This window comes from Phascolarctos cinereus, unplaced genomic scaffold (genome assembly GCF_003287225.1).
Source record: "Phascolarctos cinereus isolate Bilbo 61053 unplaced genomic scaffold, phaCin_HiC Scaffold_4;HRSCAF=312, whole genome shotgun sequence".
NCBI lineage: Eukaryota > Metazoa > Chordata > Mammalia > Diprotodontia > Phascolarctidae > Phascolarctos > Phascolarctos cinereus.
The window spans coordinates 8,178,618-8,192,387 of record NW_027555847.1 but is presented as its reverse complement, the minus strand read 5'-3'; the positions used below and the strand labels follow the sequence as shown (position 1 = coordinate 8,192,387).

Here is a 13,770-nt window from a genome sequence, read left to right as displayed (position 1 = left end):
GGCAAAGATAATGGAGTGGTTTCTCATTTCCTTCTTCAGCTCATTTTACAGATGAGGAAACTGAGGCACACAGGGGTAAGTGACCTGCCCAGGGTCACACAGCCAGGAAGTGTCTGAGGCTGGTTTTGAACTCAGGGAATAAATCTTCCTGACTCCAGGACTGGAACTCTATGCACGATGGCACCACCTTGCTGCCCAGATTTAGAGCTGGAAGGGGCATTAATGCCATCTTATCTTATGGATGAGGCCACATAATTCATCAACATCCAGTGTGGGAACTGAATTAGGTCTTCCTGATGCTTTGTCCAGTGTCCTGTCCTTCGCCCTACGTGGGTGGGTTAGAATGAGACTGAAAATGAACCTTTATGAATGTTATTGGCTTTTTAAAACATTCATTAAAGAAATTTTTAGCTCCAAATCCTCTCCCTCCCTTCAGTCCTTCCCCCCCCTTACTGAGGAGGCAAGTGATATGATACCCATTATATATGTGAAGTCACGCAAAACATATCTCCATGTCAGCCCATGCATGACTGTACAGCAGCCATTTGTCCCTTTCCTGACATCAAAACTCCCTCTACTAATAGTAAAAGCCGTCATCTACCTGTAGCCGGGTCCTAGGGGCCACTTGGGGCACATGGAGATTGGGCTCCACTTGACCGAAGTGACCCAGTCAGCGTCAGCATTTGGATCTGACTGACTCCTAGCCCAGTGTTTTCCCCATGATAGCAGCCTGCCTCTTTCTTACAGGTGAGGGAAACATAACTCAGCATCATTCTCTTCCAAGTTAGCTCCTGTTGGGGCCAATGCCAGATCAGAAGCTGCCTCTGTTTCCCCAGAATTGGCAGCTTTGGGCAAAGAAATCATTTCCCTTTCCTTCATTTCTCCAACAATAAGCTGACAACGTTGTCTGTCTTTGCCATTTCATTCATCTTTATATTCCCATGAGGAAAGTGGACGACATCTTTTGATTCTGGGGAGAAAATGCCTCTGTAGATGTCATAGAATTCTGGAATTGGAAGGAGTCCCAGGGGGCCCAAGTCCCACTTCTTGCTCCGGGCAGGCAGGGAGGCCCTCTACAGCATCTCTGCTCTGTGGTTCTCCATCCTGTGCTGGCTCGTAGCCACTCATCAAGAACTCCTTAGCTCACCAGGAAGCTCGTCTCTGCAGAGGAAGGACTCCTCTGTTTAATGGACCCCCTGCTTCCCCGTGCTCCAGATCCTCATGTGTGAGCTAGGAGGGATGATGATAATATTTATATGGCACTTAAAGTTTTACAAAGCACATTTTATCCCTACAACTATTCTGGGAGAGAGGTGCTATTATTAGTCCCATTTTGTGGACGAGGAAAGTAAGGCAGATGGACCTTAGTGACTTACCCAAGGTCACACAGCTAGTAAGTCTGAGGTCAGATTTGAACTCGGGTCTTCCTGACTGCAGGCCCGGCACTCTGGGCACAGTACCACCTAGCTGATCTCAGACGTTACCTAGTTTCTTCATTTTATAGATAAGAAAACTGGGGTTTGGGGGTGTTTCAGTGACTTGTCTAGGAACAGTGAGTGCTAGAGAGGCCGGAGCTGCATGACGGTCCCTTGACTTTGAACTCAGCATTCTCTTACGGCATCAAGCTAGTTCTGCCCTTGGCCTTCACAGGGTGCCCGGCTTGTCCCTTTCCCAGGTGCCAGCCTTTGAGCTGTTTGAGCTCATCTCTTCTGTAGGCTCCATGGTTTCATGACTGATCCTTTACTGTATATAGCTCAAGGCCCTTCCACATTCTGCTTACTGTCCTCCGGACAGGTCAAGTCAAGAACCATCGATTCAACACTGACTCTGTGCTAGGCTCTGGGGATAAAAATATCAGAAAAAGAAAGACAGTTCCTGCCTTCAGGGAGTTTATATTCTCAGGGAAAAAGACAACACATAAAGGGAAGCAGAAAAGTGGGAGCAGGAGAAGAAAGAAGGTTCCCACGTGGGAACACAGTGGAGAAAGCCAGCAGAGGAGTCCCGAGGGGAGTGAAAACCTGCCTGAGCCGGGCATTCGGCTCCAAATGGAGACACTGGGAGAGGGCATCAAGGGACGCCTGTTGTCCTGGGGGAAAGAAGTGGTGACCCTGCCTTGTGCCATGCCCTGGTGAGACCTGTAGAGGGAGTAATGGGTTCAGATCTGGCTGCCTCATTGTAGGAGGCAACCAGGACACTGAAGGGCCCTCAGCCCAGGCCACATGAGGACCCACTGAAGGAACTCCCCGAGCGACAGAGAGGAGAGAGGGGATTTAGCCTGTGTAAAAGATTGGTGGGATCATAGCCATTGTTTCCAGATATTCAACAGACTCCCAGAAGGAAGTGGAGTGGACTCTCTCTCTCTGTCTCTCTTTTTATTTTTATTATTTTTATTTTTTAGGCAATTGGGGTTAAGTGACTTGCCCAGGGTCACACAGCTAGTAAGCGTCAAGTGTTTAGTCTAAGGCCGGATTTGAACTCAGGTCCTCCTGACTTGAGGGCCGGTGCTGTCTCCAGCATTGGACTTTTTCTGCTTGGTTGCGGTGGGCTGGTCCAGAGGAAGTTGGCTTCTGAGAAAGAGGTGTGAGGGTTTTAATGGATTACAAGCTAAGTCTGAGTCAATAGGCTTTTGTTAAATGCTAGCTGAGTGCCCAGCGGCCGTGCTAAATGCTTTACAAAAATCGCATTGAATCCTCCCAAGAACCCTTTGAGCTAGGTTCTGTCATGATCCTCATTTTATCATTGAGGAAACTGAGTCAGAGGCTAAGGGATTTGTCTAAAGTCACATAGCTAGTAAGTGCCTGAGGCAGGGAGGTGGTGCAATGGTTAGAATGTTGGGCCTGAATTCAAATCCAGCCTCAGACACTTACTAGCTGTATGACCCTGGGCAGGTCATTTAACTTCTATCTGTCTCAATTTCCTCAGCTGTAAAATGGGGATAATAATAGCACCTACCTCTTAGGGTTGTTTTGAGGGTCAGATGAGATCCTGTCTGTAAAGTTCTTGGCACAGTGCCTGGCATGCAGTAGGTGCCACATAAATGATGATGATGATGAAAATGGTGATGGATGGACAATGATGATATTGGCACCTCAGGCCTCCCGGCAGCCACAGAAGCTAATGTGCTCTTTAGCCTGGATTAATAGAATTATTCTGTCCTAAACAAAAACCCAAACAGACTAAAAAGGATGGAGCTCTGCCCTGGTCACTTACCCCCTGTAGTTCTGGGCTTCCTAACAGAGGCCTCATCTTAGGCAGGACATTCACCTGGGTCAGGGTGGAAGGAGCCCTGCCTGGAATGGGATTCAGGGGCTTGTGTTTAGACCCCAGTTCTCCGACTCCCCTCCCCTCCCCCAGTGTTATCCTGGGAAATCCCCAAACCTCGATGGGGCTCCTTTTCCTCACTTATAGAGAGAGCATCTCAAAGGCATTTCCTGCGGTCCTCAACTGAAGCATTCTAGAGGACAGTGAGGGGGCAGAGAGGGAATTTTAAACCTCACTTTTCACACCTGGGTCTAGGAACTGGGAAATGTTCAGCCTGGGGAAGAGAAGATTGGGGGAGCATTCTTACTGTCTTCAAGGCACATTAACGAGAGGTTTGTGTTCAGAGTATTTGCAGGGATGTTACACAGAAGGATTAGATTTTGTTGTTTGTTCCTAGAGGGAAGAACGGGGGAGATGGTAAAGAGTCAAACCTTAGCTTGCTAAGAGGAATAAAATCCTAAGAGTGTGAGGTGTCAGTAGGCTGGTAGCTTAGGAAGGAGGTGGGCTCACAGGCTCGAAGAATTTGAGTTAGAAGGGGCTGTAAGAGATCATTTCAACTAACCCTCCTCATTTTAACAGATGAGGAAAGTGAGGCTCAGAGATGTTAAGTGATTTGCCTGAGGTCGCACAGGTAATAGCAGAACTGGAATTTGGATTTCGATATTAAGGCTTTGTGTTCAAGCCTCTTCCCATTGACTACATGGTAACTGGGTCCCATCCATTTGCACATCTTCCCGCAGAGGCTGGCTGACCTTGACCTCTCATTCAGGATTCTAGGAAAAAGGATTCCTGTGGCAGGACTGGTCAGCTCAGACTAAGGGCTTCTTGATCAGGAGCTTATGCACGTGGATGGGGAAAACTGGCATCTTTATTTCAATGTAATTGGTTTCCTTTGTATTTCTATTTATCTCATTTTATGCATTAAAAATATTATTTTAAGAAGGAGCCCATGACACACACAACAAGATGAAGTACCCCCTGATCTCAAGCACTCCCTGACCCTCTTGGGGATATTTTCACTGATGGATCAGATGTGGGTCCAAAGCCAGGGTCTTAGCTTGAGATCTGACTTCTGAGCACTGATAGAAACTTCTCTTAGTGAGTACCTTTGAAGTAGTCTAAACCTAATGAAAAATAAGTAATTAGCAGGGAGAAAGCTGAGCTGTGGGGTCAAGGTGGGAAACATGGGAGGGTCTGGTTTGTTCTCTTACTAGACCTTTAAGTGCCATGACAGTGACTTCTGAGTCTCTGAAATTTACATTTTATCTATTTGTATTTACAGATTGTTTTCCCGGATAGGCTGCAAGCTCCTGAGGGCAGGCACTTTAAATCTTCTCTTTGGTCTCCAGCCCTAGCACAGGGCTGGGCACATGGTTCCACACTTACTGAGTGCTGGTTGATTTGAATCAAATTCTTGGTGCTGGGGGAATATAAATTGAGAGTCCATTTCAAAGGCATGAATTATATACTGGCTGCTTTCATCATTGGTGTAAGTTTGAATGTAGGACCTCAACTGGAACTTGGCAAAAAGTCCCTGCCTCCCTCCCTCCCTGAGCACTCCACCTCTCCAGCTTTCCACTCTTCCTTTGCCCGTCTCTGCCAAGAGATCCTGCCTGTTCTGTTTGCCTGGAGAAGAGCAGTCTGCAATTATCGATGCATGTTATGCGGCGTAAGAATTTGTATGGCTATCTTGCATGTCTGAAATGACAGAACATTTTATAGAAAAATTAAACTAGATATTTAATTTAAAATCTAGCCAGTACCTAAATTTGTTTGGCAACAGATTTTAGCATTAAATTTCAAAAAGATGATTATAAAAATCTAGTTTGCAAAATACTATCTTAAAAATAACTTGACAACACCTGTTCCTCAAAGCAGATTTCTTTCTTTCTTTTTTAAAAAAAATTCTCCTTCAAGTGAGAAACTATTGGATTTTTTTTTTCCTGGTCAGTGTTTTTTTTTTTCTTCTTCTTCTTTTTTTAAAATTACCTACCAGGAACCCACCTATCTGCCAAATTTCAACTTAATTGAATTTTTACGGTTCAGTCGTAAACCTCTGCAAAAGAGGCACTGAGCTGGAAACACTGACCTCAGTCTCATTACAGCAGCCCCCTCATGCTGCCCTCCCCAAGCACGGGTGCTCTGGGTATGTGAGTCCATAGTGATGAGCGTAAGGAAGGTAATGGAAAACTCGTGTCGCAATGGAGAGTATGATTTGCCATCAGCTGTTCTGGCCATTTTATGAAAGCTAAAACACAAGCAAGCGTTGACAAATCCAAGGGGGTTCTTGGGAATTAAGGTAGATCATAAAACTCGAGAATATTTGCTAAACCTTTGTAGAGCTGGCCAGCGTCCACCCCTCACCCCCGTGCCCCAATTGATTCCTGTTTCTTCGACAAAACGCTTCTATGTCTGTGCCAGACTCAGAGGCTATTTGTGATGAGAAGAGGTAATTCTGCTGGAACTGGAGTTGATTTCACACTTTTCTCCATGAAAATTTTGTGACATTTAATTTGAATGCGTGTTTGGGGTGGGGGAGGCGTCAAAGGGTGACATCAGTGGTCGCAGGGATGCTCCTGGTTCATTGGGAGGACTCTCAGGACACAATCGGATTATTTCAGACAACTTCACTTTGGCCTCTGTCTGTGATCAATCAGTCAATCATCGAGCATTCACTGAGTGCCTGCTACGTGCCAGGTGCTGTACTAGGCGCCGATGGCAAATGCTACCAAGTTAAGGGAGAGCTGGCCTTTGAAGAAAGCTTTTCAGAGGCATGGCAGGAGTGCGCAGCGGTACAAATGGTACAATGGTGGAGGATTGGGGTTCCCATCATGCCTCTGTAGCTTGCTACCTTTGTTTCCTCGGTTAGGTCACTTTATAGTTTCTCCTACTGTAAAATGACGGCATTGGCCTCCATGGCCTTTGAAGCCTCTTCTGGCTCTAGCTCTGGGTCCTTGTGTATGTGTAGGGGTATGGGGTAGGGCAAGAGTGACTGAGGCAAAGGAATTTAGTGGACTTTCTTACCTGCTATGTTCTTAGAAGGCAGAAAGCAAGAATTTAGAGCATTAGATTTGGGGTCGGAAGAGCTAGGTTCAAATCCAGGCGTTTTGCCTTTCCAAGCCTCAGTTTCCTTTTCTGTAGAATGAGGCCATTGAATTCAATGGTCTCCTATGAACAACTTCTCTTCCTTTTCCTTATTGAGCTCTGAGAATGGGTCTTCCCTGTTTGCTCTGTCCATTCCTCACCAGTTATTTGGGTTGCAGCCCCTTGCACTTGGCTAGGATCCTGAGAGCAGGTAGAGGTGGGCCCCCCCAGCACCGGTCCTTAGCATGGATTGGGTTTGTAGGCACCACTTACCGTACCAGTATACAGTATCCCTCTGAGGCTCTCCACACCATCACCCCTGAGAGCGCAGGTGTGGGCAGTCCAGGCTACATCACGGCCCCAGGCCCAGTGTTCAGCCCTTGGGTATCCTGGAGGTTTGACTGTTGCTGACCCGGCCTCGGGCCTCTTGTTGCCATACTTCTGCCTGGGAGGGTAAGTTGTCCACCCCAGCCCTCCTCCCCCAATTTCCCAGTATTCCCTGCTTTAGCCAGTCGTCCAATGACACTTCAGCCCTTCCTATCATTGAGTGTTCAGACACCCCATGTGAGCGGGAGCTTGCTGCATGCATGAGGTGTCTTTTTTGGGGGGGGTGTTAGCCCTCACCCTCTTGAATTAAGGCAAAGGCTCTGGTCCTGAGTGTGTGTTCAGTCAGTCCCCAGGAGACCCTATAGACAGCTATTTCCCCATGCAGCATCTCCGACATCTCCACAGCCCTGACTATTTGTATTTGTGGGTCATGAGGCAGGTAGCATTTATTAAACATCTCCTGTGCACCAGACCCTGTGCTCATCTCTCAGGGATGCTTGGGCTGCACTGTGAGAAGTGGCTTCAGGGAACATATCCCCACTCCTGCCTTGGCTAGATCATAGCTGCGGCATCATGTTCTGGTTTGGGCACCACATTTTAGGAAAAGCATGCCTTTAATTTTCTGGTCTAAAAGAATTCCTAGTACCTTGATTTCCGGACTCTTCTTTTTTTAATGAATGTGTATGTTATTCTCTCCTTAAGCCAAATCCTATGAGAATAAGATTCCCTCATTCCCTCTCACCTTCCCCTGTTTCCCTTCCATTGTGAGAGACTTTTCTTTTCTGTTTTTTTTTTGTGAGATAATTTACCCCATTCTACCTCTCCCTTTCTTCTGCGAGTATCATCCTCTCTCATCCCTTAATTTTATTCTCCAGATATGACCCCTTAATCTTCAACTCACCCTGTGCCCTCTATCTATCTATCTATCTATCTATCTATCTATCTATCTATCTATCTATCATATACATACAATTTTTTTCTTTCAACTACCCTAATACTGACAAAGTTCTCATGAGTTACAAATATCATCTTTCCATGCAGGAATGTAAACAGTTCAATCTTAATAAGTCTCTTATGATTTCTCTTTCCTGTTTACCTCTTCATGTTCCACTGAGTCCTGTATTTGAAAGTCAAATTTTCTGTTTAGCTCTGGTCTTTTCATCAGAATGCTTGAAAGTCCTCTATTTCACTGAATGACCATTTTTTCCCCTGAAGGATTATACTCAGTTTTGCTGGGTAGGTGATTCTTGGTTGTAATCCTATCTCCTTTGCCCTCCAGAATATTATATTCCATGCCCTGCGGTCCTTTAATGTAGAAGCTGCTAAATCTTGTGTTATCCTGATTGTGTTTCCACAGTACTTGAATTGTTTCCTTCTGGCAGCTTGTAATATTTTCTCCTTGACCTGGGAACTCTGGAATTTGGCTACAATATTCCTAGGAGTTTTCCTTTGGGGATCTCTTTCAGGAGGAGATCTGTGGATTCTTTCAATTTCTATTTTGCCCTCTGGTTCTAAATATCAGGGCAGTTTTCCTTGATAATTTCTTGAAAGATGATGTCTAGGCTCTTTTTTTGATCATGGCTTTCGGATAGTCCAATAATTTTTAAATTCTCTCTCCTGGATCTATTTTCCAGGTCAGTTGTTTTTCCAATGAGATATTTCACATTGTTTTCTAATTTTTCATTCTTTTGGATTTGTTTTACAGTGTCTTGATTTCTCATAAAGTCACTGTCTTCCAATTGCTCTATTCTAATTTTTAAGGAAGTATTTTCTTCAGTAATTTTTGGACTTCCTTTTCCATTTGGCCAATTTTTTCTTTTTAGGGCATTTTTCTCCTCATTGGCTTTTTGGACCTCTTTTGCCATTTGGGTTAGGCTATTTTTTAAGGTGTTATTTTCTTCAGTATTTTTTTGGGTCTCCTTTAGCAAGCTGTTGACTTGTTTTTCATGATTTTCTTGCATCACTCTCATTTCTCTTCCCAGTTTTTCCTCTACTTCCCTTACTTGCTTCTCAAAATCCCTTTTGAGCTCTTCCAAGGCCTGGGACTGATTCATATTTTTCTTGGAGGCTTTGGATGTAGGAGCTTTGACTTTGTTGTCTTCTTCTGGTTGTATATTTTGATCTTCTTTTTCACCAAAGTAAGATAATATAGTCTGACTCTTTTTGCTCTGCTTGCTCATGATCCCGGCCAATTACTTGAGTTTTAAACTCTTTGTTAAGGTAAGAGTCTGCTTCCAATGTGGAGAATGTACTGTCCCAAGCTTCAGGGGTTTGTGTAGCTGTTTTCAGAGATACTTGTAGGGACCTGTAAATTTTCAGTTCTTCCAAGGTGGTATGATAAGGGGCGAGGTGTTTACTCCTTTCCTGGCCTGTGACCACAAGTATTCCTTTCTGTCCTGTAACTGTGAGGAGGGGTTCCTCTCCACAGCCACTACAAGCTCCACCATGCCAGCGCTCCTCCTCACCCCAGCACTGCCGCCTAGAACTGTGACCCAGATCCAAACACAGGCAAAGCAAGAGATTCCTGCCTCAGGACTGGCAAAGAGATCCCTGCAGTCCCTCTCTGATCAGCCACTGGATTCCCCCTCAGTCTGTGGGCGGGAAGCTTGGGAAGCAGCTGCAACCTACCCAGGGCCAGCTCTTGGGGAATGGAGCTGAGACCCCGCCTTCCTCTCTGACCACTGACAGACACAGACTTTTTTGCTGACCTTCTAAGTTGTCTTTGGCATTGGTGGATTGAGGAGTCTGGAAACCTCCACAGCTGCCCGCGATTCAGTCCTCTGAGGCCTGCTCCAGGTTTGCTGCGGCCTGCGAGCCCACGCTGCGCTGCGCTCCCAGCCTGGTGCGACACACCTTTCTGATCAATCATCCAGGTTGTCTTGGGCTGGAAATTTGTTTCACTCTGTCTTTTTGTGGATTCTGCTGCTTCAGAATTTGTTTAGAGCCATTTTTTATGAGTATTTGGAGGGGTTTGGGGGAGAGTTCAAGCAAGTCACTGCTTTCACTCCGCCATCTTGGCTCCGGCCCCCCCCCCCCATTTCCGGACTCTTAAGATCTGTTTCTGCGATGGGGTTTGATGGGTTCCCTTGATGCTTGCTGAAGGAAGCTGGACCAGGTGTAGGAAGTGGCCTTTGTTTGGGGGCCTGGGTAAGGCTACAGGAGCGAGGGAGCAGAAGTCTTTCCTGATTCCTCACCTACTGGTATCTTTTCCCCCGGTTACTTTTTTTGGGGGTGTGTGTGTTAGAACTGAGCTTCCACCTAAGCCTTGGAGCTTTTGCACGCTTTGGAGTTTTCTGGAGGAGACTGGCCTCTGCTTGGTGGAGAGAATGCTGGCAGGTTGCTGTGAGCCCCTTGGGGGGGCTGGAGTTGGCCAGAGCTGCTTGGGAGAGAGACCTGTGTGCTTCCAGACTTGAGGAGGAAGGCCCACCAGCAGGCTCTAGCAATGGCCCAGGACAGAGGCAATCCTCATCTTCTTCATTAGCCTTTTCTCACCCCTGCCTCCCCAGCCCCAGCTGCTAGTTCCTTCTCGGCCTCAGCCATCACCTCGTATCTGCTCTGGCTCTGCCAAGAAATGTATTGGTGTTGTAAGTTATAAACATGGGTTATAAGCTCTTGGATGGCAGGGACTTTTCATTTTGTATTCCTAGTGCCTAGTACACAATAGTTGCTTAATTAATGCTTTTTTTAGAAAAGACTTTTTTTGGGTGACATCTTTTGTTTTTACTCTAAATTTTCATTTGTTGGTGGATTTCTGATGGGGAAAGACGGCCTTTCCTGGGTGATGCCAGATGGTCTCTCGCCACTTGTTTCCCGGGTGTCACTCAGGTAGGTGGTGCCTACCTGAGCAAGCACAGTCTTCTCTCAGTCACGAATCTTTAGAACCTTCAGGTGTTACCAACCTAGATCTGGGGGCTCCTACTCAGACAGAAGCACCATGGCACTGGCTTTGAGAATGTGTCACTCAGTGACACGGGTTAGGCCAGGATTGAGTTTTGGGGAAACATAAGGCCTTTCCCGAAAGCTTGTCATGGGCTTAAAAAAGAAAAAGAAAAAAGGTCTCCGAAGTGTGAACAGTGGCAAGTGTGCCAAAATCAAAGTTTGAGCAAGAGCACACAAATGGAGGGGCGGCTCTAAAAGCCAAGGAGGTAACTGGAAAGTGCTTGTCAAAGTAATTAGTAGGAAAAAAAAGCCGAAGTGAAATTGCCAGAGGATCCCCCCCTTAGCAGAGGGGCCTCATTAGAGTCGCTAGAATCACGGTGGAGATGAGAGCAGGATGCGGAGATGGTAGGGAAATGAGCCAGGTGGGCTCTGCCCTGGAACAAAGGTGCCTCTGTGCCTGCCTTCACCTCTCGCTCCTCTCTCCAGTGTTAGAAGCCTCGATGAATATTTAAATGGTTTTGAAATGACTTTGGGAGGCTTTTGTCTTTGAGCTGAAGGCTTCAGAGAGGCACTTGGGGCCTCTGGCTCCTGTGGCAGAGGTATTCAGGGGCACCCCACTTGGCCATCCATCCCTGACCCCAGGATGCCCTGGGGGATTCCAGGGATGATGGAGGTCACCACCACCTTTATTTGGATCCATTCAGAACCTGGCTGGAACGGAGGCTCTCAGGTGCTCTGTCTCAAATGAAATCTCTTGCTAGATAAACAAATGAAGCATGTTAAGCTAGGTTGGGGAGAGGACAGGTTAACAGGTTAGCCGAGCTCATTTTTCTTTGGCAAGTAGGCACCACCTCACTGCCTTGGGCCACAGTTTCCTCCTTGGTAAGATGGGGATGATAATGTCCTCATACCTATTTCACAGGGGTGTATCGACACTAAAATGAGATAATAGGTGATGCATTTTGAGAACTTTAGTAAATAAGTATTAGTTATTATAATTATTATCATTTTAGGCCATGTTGTATTTTTAGGCCACATGTACTTATAAATCACAAAATCTTTGTTTAAAATCCACAGTCATGATTTTCTCCTAATTCTGCCCTTTTTCTCAACTATTTCAATTAACGAGTTAGAGAAAAGCCTCAATTAACCAGCATTTGAGTAACTGAAGGTTTTCAGGTAACAAATTTTTCCCCCCAAGGTGGCAAGTCCTAGGCTGAGGGATTCATAACCTGGGGAAAGCGAAGAGCAAACTCGTGTATCAAAGCTTTAAGACAAAGGAAGTACTTCCAAGCACTTACATTTGCTTGCAACTGCCACCTGGGACCTCACACCTGCAATTCCAGGTCTTTCCAAGGACCTCCAAAGGCCCTGACCACTGAGGCCTTTTAAGGTGCCCAGGCCCCACCTCGTCTCAGTTACTTGATTTTTAATGTGCTCACAGCCTTGTCTAGGGGTTCTTTCATTCAAAAGTTCTGACCTCCAGGAACAAACTATCTTTAAAATTGGCTTCCATTCTGAAATATAAGAAATATAAGAAACCAAATTTCAGCAGGCCATCAAAATGTCTTTTCTTTCCCAGCACATACATATAATTTATTTCTTGCTCTAGTGTTCTCTCAGGGGACTCAGGAAACAACAACAGTAACAACAACACTGCTTTGAAAGGTTCCAGAGAACTTTCTGCAAGCTGGACTATGCAATATTGCTTCCTTTATTTGACCTTGGGCAAGTGGTTTTACTTTTCTGAGTCTCAGTTTCCTCATCTGTAAAATGAGAGGGCTTGACTAGATGGCCTTGAAAGTCCTTTCCAGTTCTAGATTCGGAAGTTTTTGATGAGGAGAAAAACAATCTTCTAGTTGCAGACCTTGATATTTTCAAAATCGTTATGTGGTTATGTCCAACAAATTTGCCTTGGCTTTTTTAATGGGACAGGGGCAAAACCCATATGGATTACATGTAAGAAATACTACCTTGGGTTTGCAAGCATAAGGGTCTCTGGACTCCTGCCTTTTCTCATTTGCAGATGAGAAAAACCAAACTTCCTCCAATGGAATGTAGAGGGTAAAATTTCACCTTGTAGCAAGAAATATGTCTTTTCTTGGGAAAAAAATTCCTATTTGTGATCCTGCTGCTAAAGACCATCGCCACCATTTTGCACACCAACAACGATGTGGACAGGAATGGAAATTCTGTTATTACCTCTTGAGTACTGTGGATACATATTTATAAAAGCTTTTAAGAGATTTGACTTAGAGCTTGCTAAGTTAAAACAAATTGAAAAGCCCAGCATTAAAAAGGGACCTACTCCCAATATCTTTTGCCATGTCTTCATTTATGAATTTTGAGACAAGGCTGGGCTGTATATCTGCTTGTTTCATAGGTAAGTCACATGGTAGTAGTACATTTTTAAATGCTTGCATTTGATCACAACATAACCTGTTAGCACTTTATATTATTCTTTCCTTCCAGTTTTGAAATTTCTGATGATTATTCTAATGCTAATGTGAGCAGCTGCTTCAGCATCTAGTTTAGAAGAGCAGTAATATATCCCCCCGATGTGGCTTCATCTCTTGTTGGCTATGGCCCTATCTGCCCACATGGTTGAACTAACTATTCCTAGGCTGTAAAAACCCATTTTCAAGCATGCTAGTAATAGTTGACTCGTTGGAGAATGTCGCCTGAAAACTGTAGGGGACAGAGCTATTCTGTGTGTCCATGAACATGGCATGGTGAAGGCAATGTGGGTGGTGGGCAAAGTTTGAGCTCAGGACACTGAATAGCTTTCTACTGAGATCAAGATTTCAGGCAAAAATACAAAGTAGATCAAGAAGGTAGAAGAGATTCTTGGCAGGTCCCTCTTGGAAACAGCTGAAGATTTTCAAAGTGCTCCCACCCTTTACTAGTGTTGTCAGCTTTTTGAACAAAAGCACGCTGCATTACTTTTATCGTTCCAGAAAGACAAGCCATTTTTGCTGTTGCTCACATATGACATATTATCTCTCACCCCTGTGTATGTGGATAAGTGGCCCCTCATGTCTTCTCTATCACCTGTAATAAGCTGGTCAGGCAGTCATCAAGCATTTATTAAGTGCTTACTGTGTACAAGGCACTGTTCTAGATTCTAGGGAAAAGGAAAAAAAAACCCTGTCTCTCCCCTGAAGGAGCTCATAATCTAATGGAGGAGACAACATGCAAATATGTGTGTGTGTGTGTATA

General features: G+C 45.2%; 1 protein-coding gene across 2 annotated transcripts in view; it reads left to right on the top strand.

Annotated features, from left to right (window-relative positions):
• SUGCT (succinyl-CoA:glutarate-CoA transferase) overlaps positions 1-13,770 on the top strand; it is a 619,772-nt gene that overhangs the window by 203,434 nt on the left and 402,568 nt on the right. The gene's annotated exons all lie outside the window — the stretch shown is intronic.